This window comes from Symphalangus syndactylus, chromosome 3, assembly GCF_028878055.3.
Source record: "Symphalangus syndactylus isolate Jambi chromosome 3, NHGRI_mSymSyn1-v2.1_pri, whole genome shotgun sequence".
Taxonomy (NCBI): Eukaryota; Metazoa; Chordata; class Mammalia; order Primates; family Hylobatidae; genus Symphalangus; species Symphalangus syndactylus.
The window spans coordinates 131,846,111-131,862,817 of record NC_072425.2 but is presented as its reverse complement, the minus strand read 5'-3'; positions in this window follow the sequence as shown (position 1 = coordinate 131,862,817).

Here is a 16,707-nt window from a genome sequence, read left to right as displayed (position 1 = left end):
TTTTCATCACACCAAACTGAAATTTTAGACACATTAAACACTGACTCCTCATTCCTCCCGTTCCCCAACTCCTGGCAACCACCACTCTACTTTCTATAAATTCCTATAAATTTGACTATTCTCATATAAGTAGAATCATGTGGTATTTGTTCTTTTGTGTCTGACTTATTTCACTGAACACAATGTCCTCAGGGTTTATTCCTATTGTAGCATAAATCGGAGCTTCCTTCCCTTTTAAGGCTGAATAGTATTCCATTATATTGCTGGGCATGGTGGCTCACTCCTGTAATCCCAGCACTATGGGAGGCAGAGGCAGGTGGATCACCTGAGGTCAGGAGTTCGAGACCAGCCTGGCTGGTGAAACCCATCTCTACTAAAGATACAAAAACTAGCTGGGTGTCATGGTGCGTGCCTGTAATCACAGCTACTTGGGATGCTGAGGTAGAAGAATCTCTTGAACCCAGGAGGCAGAGGTTGCAGTGAGCCGAGATCACGCCACTGCACTCCAGCCTGGGTGACTAAGCAACACTATCTCACTCAATAATAATAATAATATTCCATTATACAACATTTTCTTTATCCATTCATCTGTCACTGGAGATGGGTTGCTTCTACTTTTTGGCTATTGTGAAAAATGCTGCTGTGAATATGAATATCTACAAATTTTCATCTGTGTTGTCTTGCATATTATTTCTTATGCACCGATCTCATCACCCTCTTAGCTCTCTTTACCTAACTCTTATCTATTCTTCTGATCTCATCTTAAAAGTCACTGCCTCCGAGGAGCCCTCAATGACCCCATAGACCAATTTAGTTGCCTCTTCCAGATGCTTCCATAGCTCACCACAGCACAGTTCATTAATATTGTCTCTGTCTTTCCCACTAGCCTGTCTGCTTCCTGTAAGAGGGGAACCACCTGTCCAGCTTTCCATCATATGCCTAAGACCTAGTGCTGTGCCTGGACCACAGAAGCCCTAACAAAATGTTCCACTGTAAGTACATGTTCAGCAAGCCAGGCAAGGGAGGAAGGTGCAATGTGTGCATCTGTAGGCGGCTTGAAGGCTCCCGTTCTTATCTGGCACTTCTTCCCATTTGATCGGGTCCCTTCTCCAGGTGTTTGCTGAATGCTGCTTATGTGCCGTGCTAAGCCCTGAGGATGTGCTAACACTTCGCAAGTTGTGTTCCCTGGATTCCTGGGGTATCCAGGCCAGTTGAGGAGACAGTGGCTCAGTCTGGGGAACCACATGAGGCAGAATGTGATGAAGTAGCAAAATGAGTAGCAGAAGCACACTCAGAAAAGGGAGAACACATTAGTCTCCTATGGCTGTTACACTGTTACAGCAAATGACCATGGACTTAGTGGCTTAGAGCAATTCACATCTCTTTCCTTACATTCTCAGAAGTCAGAAGTCTAAAATCAAGGTGTTGGTGTAGCTGCATTCCTTCTGGAGGCTTCAGGGATGAGCTTGTTTCCTTGCCTTCCCCAGTGTCTAGAAGCTGCCTGCATCCCTTAGCTCATAGCCCCTTGCCCCAGCTTCAAACACATAATTCCAGCCTCTGGTTCTCTCTTTTATTTATTTATTTATTTATTTAGAGAAAGGGTCTCACTCTGTCACCCAGGCTAGAGTCCTGCTGGAGTGATATGATCATGGCTCCTGGGCTCAAGGGATCCTCCCACCTCAGCCTCCCAAGTAGCTGTGACTATAGGCACACACAACCATGCCTGGCTATTTTTTAAAAATTTTTGTAGAGACAGGGGCCTCTCACTCTGTTGTCCAGGCTGGTCTTGAACTCCTGAGCTCAAGCAATCTTCCTGCCTTGGCCTCCCAAAGTGCTGGGATTACAGAAATGAGCCACCATGCCCGGCCCCAGCTCATTGTTCTGACTCACTCTCTGGCTCTCTTAGGACATTGTGATTACATTGGGCCCACCCTGATAAACTGGGATGATCTCCCCATCTCAATGTCTTTATTAATCACCCACAAAGTCCCATTTGCTAAGAAAGGTAACATATTCACAGGTTACAGAGGGTAGGGTGTGGACATCTCTGGGTGGCCGTAATTCTGCCTATCACAGGGAGTTTTACACGAGCCAAACTAGGGAGAGACCTTGGTAACGGCAGGAGTAATGTGCAGGTTGCAAGAAGATTTGGGAGAGCTGCGGACACTTCAGCTGAAAAGGTGCAGGGTGGCGTGGGAGTTAGAATGTGGAGACAACGGCTGGTCGGGAGAAAAAGGTTTTGGTAAAGGAGGTGTCATAAGGCAGGGTGGGGGTGGGAAGGTGCTGAGGACATGTGTCCAGATTTCCGAGGACCCTGACTGCTGGGCAGAGCCATCTGGCCTTGATTGGGTGGTCATAAATCCCCCCGGGGAAGTTTCTGTGCCAGCGTTCTGCACTCTGTTGGTTCAGTCAGCTCTGGATCACCTCCCAGCATCCTTTTTTACATGCTTTTTAACGAGCACTAACATGGAAGTAGAATAAATCTCCCCAGATCCTTACGTGAGCACTTTAGTGGCCATTCCCCTGGCAGCACAGGCAACAGCGAGTAAATAAAAGTGACACCCAGGAGCTGTAGGGCCTTAGTTCAGAGAGAAATGCTCAGCTCTGAAGTTTGGTGGCAAGCACGGGGCCAGGGCCCACAGGAAAACTGTAGAGCCAGCTGCTTGTAGAGAGCTCAGGAGATGACAGAAGGTGTCCTGTGTCCCCAAGGATGTACCTCTGTGTTCCTGCCTCCATCAGCAGGCTGGAGAACAAGACCTGGTTGGGGAGTGGCGGTGGGGTCTTATTCCTGCTATGATTTCCTTTTCTCTTGTCCTCAGTCTATGGATAGGGTCACGGGGAGAAACAGCAGCTGCTGGGGCCATGGTGAAGGTCTCAGCACTTTTTGTTGCCAGAATCCAGCCCCCGTACCACCTGGTGAGGGGCTTTGGGGAAAATGTGAGGTGGGACAGTGTGGACCCTGGGCTAAGTTCTCATGGTGCCCTCTAGCTTCCCTCTTCTTCCCTCCCCACCACTCTCCAGGCAACAGCCAGATACCCAGGGCCTGCCCACTGGTCTGTCTGCTCTGCTTCCACCAGTCTGTCTGCTGTGATCCTGCATATGTCACGCCTGGCCCAGATTTCCATAGTATTGCTGGGAAGTGAACATGGTTAGTTTCAGCACTAACCTCCTTTCTAGCTAAGAGCCCGCCTAGTTCTCGCAGCTTGAAAATAGCCAGTCAACTGTATCCTAGACCTGACTACATTTCCTATCTCTGCAGTTCAAGGCATTACCACCCAAGTCAAAGCCATCAACATCTTTTTGGTCTAGGAAGCACCTCCTAACCACTCTCGCTGTTTCCCCTCTAGATCCTATTGAATTAATTCTCATGTGGCAAAATTAAAACAAAGTAGATCACATCATTCCCCTACTTGAAGACTTCAGTGGCTTGTCTTCTCCCTCAGAATAGAATCCAGCTTCCTCTCATAGCAGGCTAGACCCTGCACCATCTGCCCCCTTAATCTCGCCTCCTCTCACTCTCCTATTCTCCTTCCAGCCACCTAAAGATACATTCTGGTCCTGAGATACATCAGGGCTACTCCCTGTGCAGGACGGGCCTTCATTCTTATTTCCCCTCTGCCAGCAATGCCCTTAGTCCCCATCTCAGAGCGGCTCATTCCCGCACTTCACGTAGGCCTTTGTGTGAATGTGACCATCTCCTGGCCACTCACATCTGAAACAGAGCTTCCTTCCTCCCACTCTGTATCTTTGGGGCATTCCTTGACACGGGACATTCATTATATGACAATCTATTTGTGCTCCTCTGTCTCCCGCTAGAAGGTAAGCTCCATCGAGGCTGGTTTTTCTCATCCACACTGTGTCCTCCATGGTCAGTACAGTGCCTGGCCCAGAGTAGATATTTAATACATATTTGTTAAATGAATAGATGTGAAGAAATAACACTTCTTAGGCACTGACTAAGGCCATTACTTGCTATGATAGGCGGACAATGTTCATTCCTTGTCCCTAGGAGTGCACAGCCTTCTGGGTAAAGATAAGGAGATGATATATATATATATATATTTTTTTTTAATAAATATATGTATATACGTATGTATATGTGTATATATTTATATGTGTATATGTGTATATATAGGCAACATATATAAATATATAGGCAATATATAGAGAGAGATTTATATATTGAGGCCAGGAGTTCAAGACCAGCCTGAGCAACATAGCAAGACCCTGTCTCTAAATGTATATATAAAGCATTATCACAATAAAACATTTATCACAATTAAAATGCTGTATTTAAAGCATTTATCACACTGTAAATATATATATTTATATATAATATATGATTATTATATATTTATGTATAATATATGATTATTATATATTTATGTATAATATATGATTATTATATATTTATATATAATATATGATTATTATATATTTATATATAATATATGATTATTATATATTTATATATAATATATAATTATTATAATGCATATTTTTGTATAATATATAATTATAATGTATATTTATATATGTATGTATAATATATAATTATATACAATATTTATGTATAGTATATGATTATATATAATTAGTATAGTATATAACACAATATATAACATTTATGTATAATATATAATTATAAAATATTATATAAAAATATTATAATATTTACAGAGTATGATAAATGCTTTAAATACAGTATGCACAAAGTAGCACGAAAATCAAGTAAGATGACAATTTTTCTTCAAGGTCAAAGGAACTATTAGATAAAGGAGATGGATTTGAACTTGAGCTGAGCTGCCTACTCATCAGTGGAAGGTCTCTGAATAGTCCTTAGGAATAATTGGTTGCTGATAAGTCCTGCACATTAGCCATAGCCATCTAGGATAATTTTGCCCAGAGTACTCAAGGATGCTCATACTTCAAAAGGTGGGCGGAAAGTTACCAGAGTCTCACACTGGTTTCCATTGCAGAGGGAGCTTCACCCTGTCAAAACCGACGGCCTCCCCAGATCCTTATCAGGGCTTAGGGTAGGTGGCAACTGTTCCTAGGACCTCACCAGAGTAGAGGGCCTTCTCTGTGTGTTGCCAAGCCTTGATGACTCACTGTGAGGGCTCCAAGTGCTCACCTTGTGGTGGCCAATGCTGACCCAATGAGCCTGGCCCTGTGATACAGAGAATTGTCCCAGCTGTGTCATACTGGGTGCTGGAGGCTGGTGTGCAGGAGGCCAGGGAAGACTCTGTTGGCTGTGAGTGGCTCTGGGAGGCTTCTCCAAGCTTCCATGTGTCTCTTTCAAGAATCAGTAGGAATACTGTGGTGCAACTCCCAGAGGTAGCATCAGTTCCTCAATGCTTCAGAAGCTTCTACCTGTTAGCTCTGTGTCAGCCCCCTAGGAAGCAGCTATGCTGCCGAAGAGGCACCAGTGCTGAGAATCAGTTGCAGAGTGTGGAAGGAGAATGGAGAAAGCATCCCAGCCATCTCTGAGTAATCAGCAAGGCTGTCTCTAGGTGGGCTTGCTTGCCCGGGATGAACTGTGAAAATAGCACCTTCTGTGAACATAGAAGGATGTATCAATAATCACCCCATATATTTCTCAGAGGTTTTCACACATGTTATATAATTTGGCTTTCACAGCAGTCTTGGGAGGTAGTCATGTGTTTTACCATGGTTTGTTTTGTTTTGTTTTTTCGAGACAGGATCTTACGCTATCCCCCAGGCTACAGTGCAGTGGCGCAATCATAGCTCACTGCAGCCTCAAACTCCTGAGCTGAAGCCATAGCCCTCCCTGTCTCAGCCTCCTGTGTAGCTGAGACTATAGGCATGCATCACTGTGGCCAGCTAATTTTTAAAATCTTTTTTTTAAGAGAGAGGATCTTGCTACGTTGCTCAGGCCTCAGGCTGGCCTTGAACTCATGGCCTCAAGCGATGTTCTGCCTCAGCCTCCTGAGTATCTGCGATTACAGGCATGAGCCATGATGTCTGGCTCTTACCATGTCCTAATTAGTATTTTTCCCATTGCAATTTATTATAGAAATTCTGGAATATATCAAAAGATATAATGAACAAAATAAAAATCACTCGTAATCCCACCACGCAGTGTCTATGTTAGTGTATCTCCCACCAGGCTTTTTTTCTAAGACATAAATGTATTAACAGATGTTAATTTATGGATCATTCTGCTCCCCCCCAAATCCAGCTAAGATTGTCTCAAATTCCCATACCATGGCCCATAGAAGTATGTCTGGAAATTCCTAGAGAGGCCCATGATCTCCCTTCTCTGTCGCATAAGGTTTCTAAGATGCAAGCCACAGAGACAAACTCAGGCAAAAATGAAAGTTATCAGGAAGTGTGGGATAGCTCACTGAATTGAGAAAATAACCTAAAAATACCACCTCAGAAGGACAGAAACTAAGTATTAAAAAATAATGGATGATTTAGAGCCTATTACCACTGTGATAAATGGACTTGTGCCTTTTTAGTCTTTCTTTCAATCCACCCAAGATTCAAATTCCAGGTACAGTATCTGATTGGTCTGGATTATTTTATCTGCTCACAACTTAGCCACGGCAAGTCAGGGCTCCTGGCTTGACAATCTCACCAATACCACATTCAACTGCAGACACTGTCCCGGATGGGATTGCTATGTAACTAATAAGTGGAACAACAGAAACTTGACTCCCTTGTCTCAAAAATCTATCTTTTGACCACTAATCTATGCGGGAAAGAAAACATCTTTGTGTATACATTTTTCTTTCTATGGAATACCCTTTTAATCCCCTGAGCTCCCTTGACTTGGCTAACTCCTACTCATCCTTTTCCACTCAAGCCTCAGTTGTTATTTTTATACTCTGAGATATATTTCATGACCCCAGCCAAATATGAAGTAGATCCCTCTATTTTGAGTTCTTAGAGCATCACATGGGTCTTTCTATGTAAAAGGTAAGTTCCTTGAGGGCTTCAATACCATTGATCTACAGGATCTAACATAGGAACTGGTATGTAGAAGGTTCACCCAAAATATTGAGGAATGACTTGACTGACAAGAAAGAAATGTGCTCAGAGGATTTGCCTAAAGAAGGGAAAAAGGGAAGGAAACTGGAATCGACCTCAGAAGGGGAAAGGACACATGATTCAGGAGACAGGGGAACATCATCATTGAAATGAGCATCCCCCACACACCTATACATAATCCCCCAAAAGCACAAAGGACAAAGCCATGCGAGGGACTTCCATAGATAATTGTAGCCTGAAGCAATTGGCCAAACTGAATGTCCTGTAGGGTAGCCCTCTGCGAAAGTGTTGCAGTGTTTATCCAGGAGACTGGAAGGAGGTTTTGCCCTCATCTCCAGTCATCTGAAGAAAGCAGGAATGTGGGACATGGAAATGGCTGCATGGGGTTTGGCAATGTCCAGTACCAAAAATAACAGAGTTGAATTTTGTGGGACTGCTTGGTTAAATGTTTCTCTGTGCCTGTTGTGCTTACAAAATGTGTATGGATGCCTCACCCAAGCTAATGGGATAGACCTCCTTAGGTAAAATAATAACCACTAACATTTATGGAGATGCCAGGCACTATGCTAAGGCACTTTTCATAAACAATTTCACTCCATCCTGTGGGCGTACTACAGCCTGGCTTGATCAATGGTCGTTGTACCCCTTCTAGAATTACTTCCAATACTACAGCAGCTAGCTGAAAACTAGACTTCCCAGAATGCTTTACAGGGATGCTTTAGTCAATGTGATTTTGGTTTGTCCAATCAGGAGTTGAAACTTGAACTCCTTACTGAATTAAGTGGGGAGATAAAGAGTGGTAAGTGAGCCCATTTTTCTAATGGATGGATCCAGCTGGTCTAACAGTTGGACCCTGGAGCTGGCAGTTGTGGTGATGGCTTCCAGACTGCTGCATTTCAGGTGTTCTTGGAGCCAGCAATTCCAAGTAGTTTTCTGATTCTTGGATTACATCTAAGGTGATGGGATCCTGAATTCAAAAATTTGGGCAGTGACCTCCTGTTTCCCCAGCTTTCTCACTGTCAGATGCAAAAGTTATCTTAGTGGGTCAGTACAGTGGTGGTACTTTAAAATTTGTTTGTAATGGCTGAGCCTAGAGCCTGCTCCTCCTATTATCCTCCAGTTCTGTAAGCACCTGATTCCCTGTGTTCAATCCTTTTCTGCTTAAAATACCTGGAATGTTTTATGCTTTCTGCAGCTGAACTTTTATTGAGCCATGTAGTATTTTCCCCCATTTCACAAGTAAGAAGACTGAGGCAGAAAAAAATGATACATCACAGAACTAGTAGGTGTGGAGCTTGGTTCTGAACTCCGGAAGTTTGTGTGAGTTCAGTATCTGCTTACCACCATGCATGAATTGCCCGAGTGAATATCGGGCTTTCATCCTGTTATTATTTACTAGACACCTTATATGTGTCATGCAATATGTTAACCTCTGGAGCTATTATAGTAAAAAAACAAAGTGTAAAATTCTTCATTTTACTTCTCTTGACTTGCAATGGAAAGTAAGTTATAAGTACATTTAAATAGTGAGATATTTTGCTACAGGCTTGCATTGGAAAGAGGCATGTAGCTTTCAAAAACAGTCTGTATCAAAAGCAGCTTGTAAAAGAGGTAGTTGCTAAAGGGATTCAATTCAAATTTTGGTTTACACATAATTCAGTGAAAATATTGATAAGAATGGAAGAAGAACACTAAGAAGGAAGGAAAGAGTGAGTTCATAAATAGGTTGGCATCCTTTTACTTCAGGAAGCTCTTTGATGTGCCTCCTGCCCACCCCCCACCCCATCTCCAAACCAGTAGCATTAAGTGACTTGAGCACTTTCATTCCCACTTGGGATTCTGCCCTATGGAAAACGGAGAAGTTAAATTATGAGTAGGGGACTTGAAAGGAGATAGCTTTTCCCCCCTGGAAATTTATTTCTAGTGCTGAGACAGGAAGAACTTGGTAGTTAGGTCGTGTGAGATGTCTGAGCACTACTGACTGAAAGAAAACTCTTGAGAAGCAAAAGACTCTCCCAGTAGAGGCTTAATCTGCTGTTGGCATAAGAAAGACTCCAGGGACATTAATATCTGGTGTAGTCACAGAGTCACAGAAGTACTGGAGCCATAAATATGCCCCAGGAAGGAAGTTTGACTCTAAGTTTCAAGACTGAGAGTGATTTGAAAGAAATGTACTCAAGCTTAGGGAGAAAACCAGGGTGACATAATCGATAATAATAAATAATTAGAGACTCAGAATTTCCTGGGGGATTAGGTTTCATTTTCTTTAAAGACTTGTGCCTTTGGACTATCAACATCTCCTTCGACATTTATTTAAAGAATCATATTTTCAGGAGCAAGAGGCTATATCTACCGGGTGCCCAGATGCCCAGTCCACATGTTTATCCCCAAAATATCTAGAAGGCATTGTGCCCTAATTGCTGGCCAGCGCCCAGAGGAAATAAAGAGTTTTGTGTGTGCTGGATTTGTGGATCTAAATGGAAAGATGGCAGCAACATCATACATTTTGTAGAAAACACAGTAAAAAATTACTCTAAAAGAAAATATTAAGGCAAATACGGACTTGGAAGATGTTCAAGTGAAGCATATGTGCCAGGTAGATGGCTTCATTTGTTTTAAGGAAACAGGGATCTATGATCCTTTGCTGTCAATTCATCAGTTGACACTTTTAGACACTTGCTATATATCACTGAGGAATTTCTCCTTCAATCACTCAACTCAACTCAAAATGTAGAGACATGATGAACACCTACTATCCATCAATAAAATAGGTATTCACTTCCTACTATGTGCTAGGTTCTGAGGAGTACAAAAGATATGTCAGTCATATAACTGACATTGGAAAATGAACATAAATGAAAGATGTATAACTCTTTCTTTCTCTCCCCGTCCTGAGAGAGAATTATTCTTTTCTTCCTCCACTGAAGTCAGACTCTGCCTTGTGACTTTGGCCAATGAAAGGTAAGGGAAAGTGATGTGTGTCATTCCCAGGCAGAAATCCTAGGAGCCGGTACTTGCATTGCCATAGTCTCTTTTCCCTTTGCTGTGATGACTGGCAATGTTACAGTAACAGCTCCTTTGTCAGCCTAGTTTCTGCAGTACAGCAATGTGAAGTTGATTCCTAACTGTGCTAGGAAAGACGTGTCATGAAAGTGAGAAAGAACCCTGTGCTTTTGTAAGATGTAATGTCTGAGCTTACTTGTTACCATAGCATAACTTAGCCTAATCTGACTTCCACACGATAGCTCTAGAAAGCTAGCATTTATTGAGTACTTACTATATCCTGAGCATTGTGCTGTGGGCTGCATATGCATTATTTCATTGAACTCTTGTAAAAACACCATGAGGTATATATTATATGATTTCTATTTTATAGGTGTTGAACTGAGTCCCAGAGCTAAGTTCAGACTGTTATTTAGTGCTGAAGTTGAATTTCAGAATCTGGTTTGCTTGGATCCAGAGCTCATAAGCTTAACTACTATGCCATACTGCCTTATATAGTAGAATGAATATAATTGAAGATCATTTTTGGAATAGACTGTAAGTTTTCTGGGCAGTTTAGAAGAGGAGTGATCAATGACCATTAAAACTTCTTGGGATGAGCTTTATGGAAAAAGTAAGAATTGAAAAATGTGTAGGTTGTAGATAGGAGAAAAGGGAGGTGAACTTTTTGGAATGGGGAGAGAGAGGGAAAAGACCTCATCTGTTTGGATGAAATAAGGCAATACAATGGATATGCCAAACCCCTGGAAATTAGTTTAGTCTACCCTTAAGAACTTCACAGTCAGAGAGTGGCGATAAGGTGTTTACCCAAATTACTATCATAATTCAGGCAAGCTCTATTAGGAGGCATGCTGGAATTCTCTGTAATGTGTGTTAAGATGTATCAAACCAAGACTAAGCAGAAATCTCTTCGTCAATGCAGAATAGGTGTTTGGAAAAAGACAGCTGCTGCAGAGAAGGCAGCCCAGTGAGCCAGATGCACCTAGTAGTCTCTGTCTCAAATCTGGAAGGTACTAAATACAGAAAAAATTCAACTAGACCCATGGAATATGCCAAGAGAAATAATTCTCTTATCGCTCATGACAATTTCCAGCTGCACTAGGCCAGAAGGCCTAGAGGGGCACCAAAGCTGTTTCAGTACATCCTGCCTCTGTGGAACTGGCTCAGGCACGGTATGAAACTAAGGTTTCCTGGGAGCCTTCGTGGGGGATACATAAAGGGAAGTGCTTCTGGGTCTCTTGCCCATCAACTCCAGGGATTGTGATTTAGGAGGCCTAGAGTGGCACCAGGAAGCTTCATTCTTTTGCCAGGCACTCATGTGATTCTACTGTTTATGGTATTGGAACTTCATTTAAAAAACATATGATAATAACAACATCAAAAAAACCATACACACCATTTTTCTGGAAGTTAAGAACATTAACTAAAATATAAAAAATGATATGATGAGTTCCTTTAAAGACATAATGCTTTAAAAATTCAGTGAAAAAAATTAAGTGGGCCGGGCACAGTATCTCATGCCTGTGATCCCAGCACTCTGGGAGGCCGAGATGGGCGGATCACCTGAGGTCAGGAGTTCAAGACCAGCCTGGCCAACATGGTGAAACCCCATCACTACTAAAAATACAAAAAATTAGCCAGGCCTGGTGGTGCATGCCTGTAATCCCAGCTACTCGGGAGGCTGAGGCAGGAGAATTGCTTGAACCCGGGAAGCAAAGGTTGCAGTGAGCTGAGATTGCACCACTGCACTCCAGCCTGGGCAGCAGAGCAAGACTTCACTTTAAAAAGAATAAATTAAGTGATCGAGCAATGTAATGCCAACTAAGGGAAGTGATAGTTGCAAAAGGGGGTGGCCGATTATATACTGCAGAGAGGTCAAAGAAAGTCAGAACTAAGAAGAACCTTTGAAGCTGTCAATTAGGAAAAGTTTAGTTATGTAGGGAGTAATCTGAATTAATTATTTGTAATGGGAGCCAGAAAGAAAGATGTTCATGGCTAGCTGGGTGGTGATGAGAGGAAATAGTACTTAGAATAGCTGGGAATAAATGATGCAGTTAATAATCCAAGGAGGTACCTGGGTTCAAGGAAAGTGCTCTTGTTTGTTTTCACTTATTAGCATATGGGGGACTTGAGCATGTTAACAATCTAAAGGGAAAGATGCAGAGGTGAGGAGTATTTGACAATAGAAGGGAAAATGGAAAGAACTGATGGAGTAAAACAGCTGGATCCCAGGAGAAGGGCTTGCTTTGGACAGGTAGTAGAACATTCTGTTCTCCAAGAGAGAAGAGAAGAGTAGAAGATGCATGAAGGTAGAGAGTTTGAAGTACAGAGGAAGGAGGATGAGGCAGTCATTGCTGATAACTTCTCTTTGGAGGCAAAGACAGTAAGGGACAGAAGAGAGTGGCAGTGGTTTGGAAGGACTGCTTTGGAGAGCCCAGTAGAATGTCTGCAAAGTTAAGGTGATATACTTGACCATTACAGTCTATTCTGCTCTAAAGAGTTAATATTGAATTTTTCCAAGTTAAAAAAATAATGATTATTCTTATAAAACTGCCATCATTATTATTGTTAATATAACAATAATATGATAATAAATAATATGATAATAATTCAAATTGTTATTATTGTTATATTAACAATAATAATGATAACAGCAGTCTGGTATGCACCATTAGGACCTCTATGATTAATCTAGGAGAATAGCTAAAAAAAAAAAAAAAAAAGTGCTCTCACCCATCCTTCTGGAAATAGTCACCTCGCTGTTGGGCCTGAATCTGGTAGCAATTTTTTTTTAATCAGAGGGGCCACTGAGGAGTAATTGTAACTTTTCCTTTGCAGGAAGAGTCTTGCAGCTGCTCACCAGCTCTGCAGCCCCTGAATTCCTCAGCAATCTGTATGACAGAGCTGCCCCTTGGGTTTTTTATTGAGTAGCTTTATTGCAAGCTTATAGTAAATGTCTTATTAAGTCCAGATGAACAGAGAGGCTAGATTTGCCTTACTGGGACCAATTAAGTGGGGCTGGACAGACTTCCTACAACCCTTCCAGCTGTCAGACTGTACTACCAAAGAGGCTAAGTGACTTGTCCAAGGTCACATAGTAAGTAGCCAAGTTGGATCTTAATCCACATTGCCAGGACCACTGCTCTTTCTTCTGCACCTTGAAGAAGAGCTTATACACAGAATGTCACCAGGAAGTGACTTCCTATAAACAAGTAAACCCTTTTATTGTCTTTTTTAAACCACTAGCTTCAGGTTTCCCTCTTCAGTGGAGGATAAGTGCTCAAAAACATATGGCATCCAGACATGGGCACAAAAATGTCTCTTGGTGTTTTTAATCATTAAATGTTTCCCTGTCATGGCGGGTATTAGGTTTCTATTGCTGCTGTAACAAACTTAACAGCTTATCACAACACAAATATCTTCTCTTAGAATTCTGGGGGCCAGAACTCTGAAATATGATTCACTGGGCTAATGTCAAGGTGTCAGCAATGTGGAGTTTTACGGACGTTCCAGGAGAAAACTTGCTTTTCTTTGCCCTTCCCAGCTTCCATGGGCAGGCTACATCCCTTGGTGTACGCCCTTCTTCCTCCATCTTCAAAGCCAATAGTGGAACACCTTCAAATCTCTTTCTCTGTTTCTGTTTCTATCATCTCTCTGACTCTGACTCCTCCTGCTTCACCCTTATGAGAACTCTTGTGGTTACCTGAGGCCCACCCAGATCATCCAAGGTAATCTCCCATCTCAAGATCCTTAACTTCATCGTACTGGCAAAGTCCCCATCACCATATGAAGCAACATCCACAAGTTCCAGGGATTAGGATATGGACATCTTGGGAGCCATTATTCAACCTACACCACAGAGTAAGGAACAAATACACACTATTGTAGACACATATCAATAAATCAATTAGCAAGTGTTTATTAAACATTTACTATTTGCCAAGCTGTAATAGGGAAGGTATAAGAAACACATATCAATATAAAACATGTTCTCTTCATTCAAGGACCTCACACTATTGTTAGAAAGAGGAAATGAATACTTCTGAAACAAGTATATTCTAAACTCTAGAGAACCAACTATAAATGCCACAGGGCTACAGAAAACTCACTTGAGTTGAATAGGTTGGAACAACCCATGAAATTTTCATGGGGAAAACAGAGACTTCAAATAGATATGCAGAACATAGGTGGGGCAGGAAGCGAGGGAGGGAGAGATGCAATTCTAAATGACCTGGGCTGTAAGAGCTGAGATATGGCCACAAAAATGGAACAAGGCTGAGACACATAGAGATTTCCCCAGATCTGGGGTAAACAAACTATGGGCCACAGGCCAAATGCAGTCCTCTACCTATTTTTATAAGTAAAGTTTTATTGAAATACAGATGTGTTCAGTAGATCTTTGGCTGTTTTTGTGCTACAATGGCAGAGATAAACAGTTGCAATGAGGACAAAATAGCCCCTGTGACGCTTAATTTTAGGTGTCACCTTGACTGGATTGAGAAGTGTAGATGGCTTGTGAAAGCATTGTTTCTTGGTGTGTCTGTGAGGGTGTTTCTAGAGGGACGTGGCATGTAAGTCAGCAGACAGAGTAAAACCTGCCCTCAATGTGGGCAGGCATCCCCCAAACAGCTGGGGCCCAGTTGAAACAAACAAGTAGAAAAGCAAGAATTCTCTTCCCTTCCCTTCCCCTCTTCCCTTCCCTCTTCTCTTCCCTAATCTTCTCTCTTCTTTCTCTCTCTCTGTCTCTCTCTCTGTCTCTCTGTCCCTGTCTTTCTCTCTCTCTCTCTCTCTCTTCCTGATCAGGATGCCTTTTTTCTCCTGCCCTTGGACCTCAGACTTCAGGTTCTTCAGCTTTTTGATTCAGGGACTTGCACTAGTGTCTCCCAGGGGCCCTTGAGCCTTTGGCTTTGGACTGGGGTCTGCACCATCAGCTTTCCTCATTCTGAGGTTTCTGGTCTTGGACTGAGATGCGCTACTGGCATCTGTGGTTCTCCAGCTTAACAGTGGCTGACTGTGGGACTTCTCTGCCTGTGTGATCTTCTCTGCCACTGTGATCAATCGTGTGAGCCAATTTCCCTAATAAGCCCCTTCTCATATATCCTATTGCTTCTCCCTCTCTGGAGAACCCTGGCTAATAACACCTGCAAAGCCTAAAATATTTACTGTTTGACCCTTTATAGAAAAAGTTTGCCATCCCCTTCTTGGATGAGGAATACTCACTGAAGCCCTTGAGTAGGAAAGGCACTAGAAAGGACTCCAAGCAGAGACACCCCATTGAGGCGACCACACCAGCTGAGGCCTCTCTTTAGTTCAACTTAACACAATGGTTTCTGTTCTCAAAACTTCCACCTGGCACTACATTTTCCAGGCCCTCTCCTGAAGTTTGCATTGGGTCCCCCTGGCATTAGTCATTGGCTAGTGAAGTCATGCTTGGGAGAGAGCCAGGTGGAGGCAGGGACAACACAGGGAATAAACTTAGGAGCCTGGTTCTTTGGGTTTCTGGGCTTATCATTCTTGGCTCCTGTATCTCTGACGGCTGATCTTGGGACTTCTTTGCCTTATGGAATGTAAACCAGATCATCCAAGCCCTCATCTGCTAGCCTGTTCTTGAAAAGATCTCATGGATGACAGATATCTCTTATATAATCCTTAGAAGAAGTGAGCTGCAACACAGCTCAGGATGTATTTTCATAGTTGTTTCAAGAGGACAGGTGTGTTGGTGTATATTCAGAGTGTGAAAGTGTGCTTCCTGGAAGGCTCAGGTCGAGGATTTAGTCTCCCCATTAGTTTGCTGTATTCCATTCTTCTGAATGCAGCCCCTGTACCAGCCACACACTTCATAAAGGCCTCTTGTATGTCAGAAAAGGGACTGGACAAGAGAAACAGCACGATTCACTTAGCAGATGCCTCCCTACTCCTAACAACTGAGTTTATTTGTGTGTTTAACAGATATTTATTTTGTACATAGACTGTGAAGAAAACAACAACAAAATAGTCCCTGTCATCCCAGGAACTCTGAACCTTACTTAACTACAGAAAGATCAACACAAACACGCAAGGAACAGTTAAGTAAGAAAAGAAGGCAGAATGTGATAAAAGCGTCAAAGTGAGGGAGACAGATGGCAAGCGTGATAGGAGGAGTTTGCAGAAGAAGGAGATGAATGTGAGGTAGATGTGCACAGAACAGTTTGGGAAAAGCTTTAGGGAAAACAGAATTGGAACTAGTCTTGAAAAATCAGTCAAAGCATTCAGATTGGGTGAGTGGAAATGGAATGCATTCATTATGGAAGGAAAAGAACCATCAAAGCTCGGAATTGTAATTATGAATAAAATCTAGAAAACAAATGAGTAGCACCGTTGGGAAGTTAGGTTACTAAATTGTACATCCAAGGCACAAAATACTGCAGAGAGATAATCGTACCTACAACAGTCTTCCTATGGGTTTAAGGCCATTGATCATCAGTCAAATAAATGTGAGTTGAAAAATAGTGATAGATGATAATGTATGGTAATTATCAAATGGCTGGCATGAGCAGTAACTGCCATAACCAGGACATCCTGATGGGGACGGGTCATGGGTCTCTGATGGAATATTATTTTTGAAAAGTCAAGTGTACTTTGTCCAGGCACTACATGGTTTTTGCTGATTATTACTTTTGCTTGCTACCATCCAAGGGTGAAAGGGGA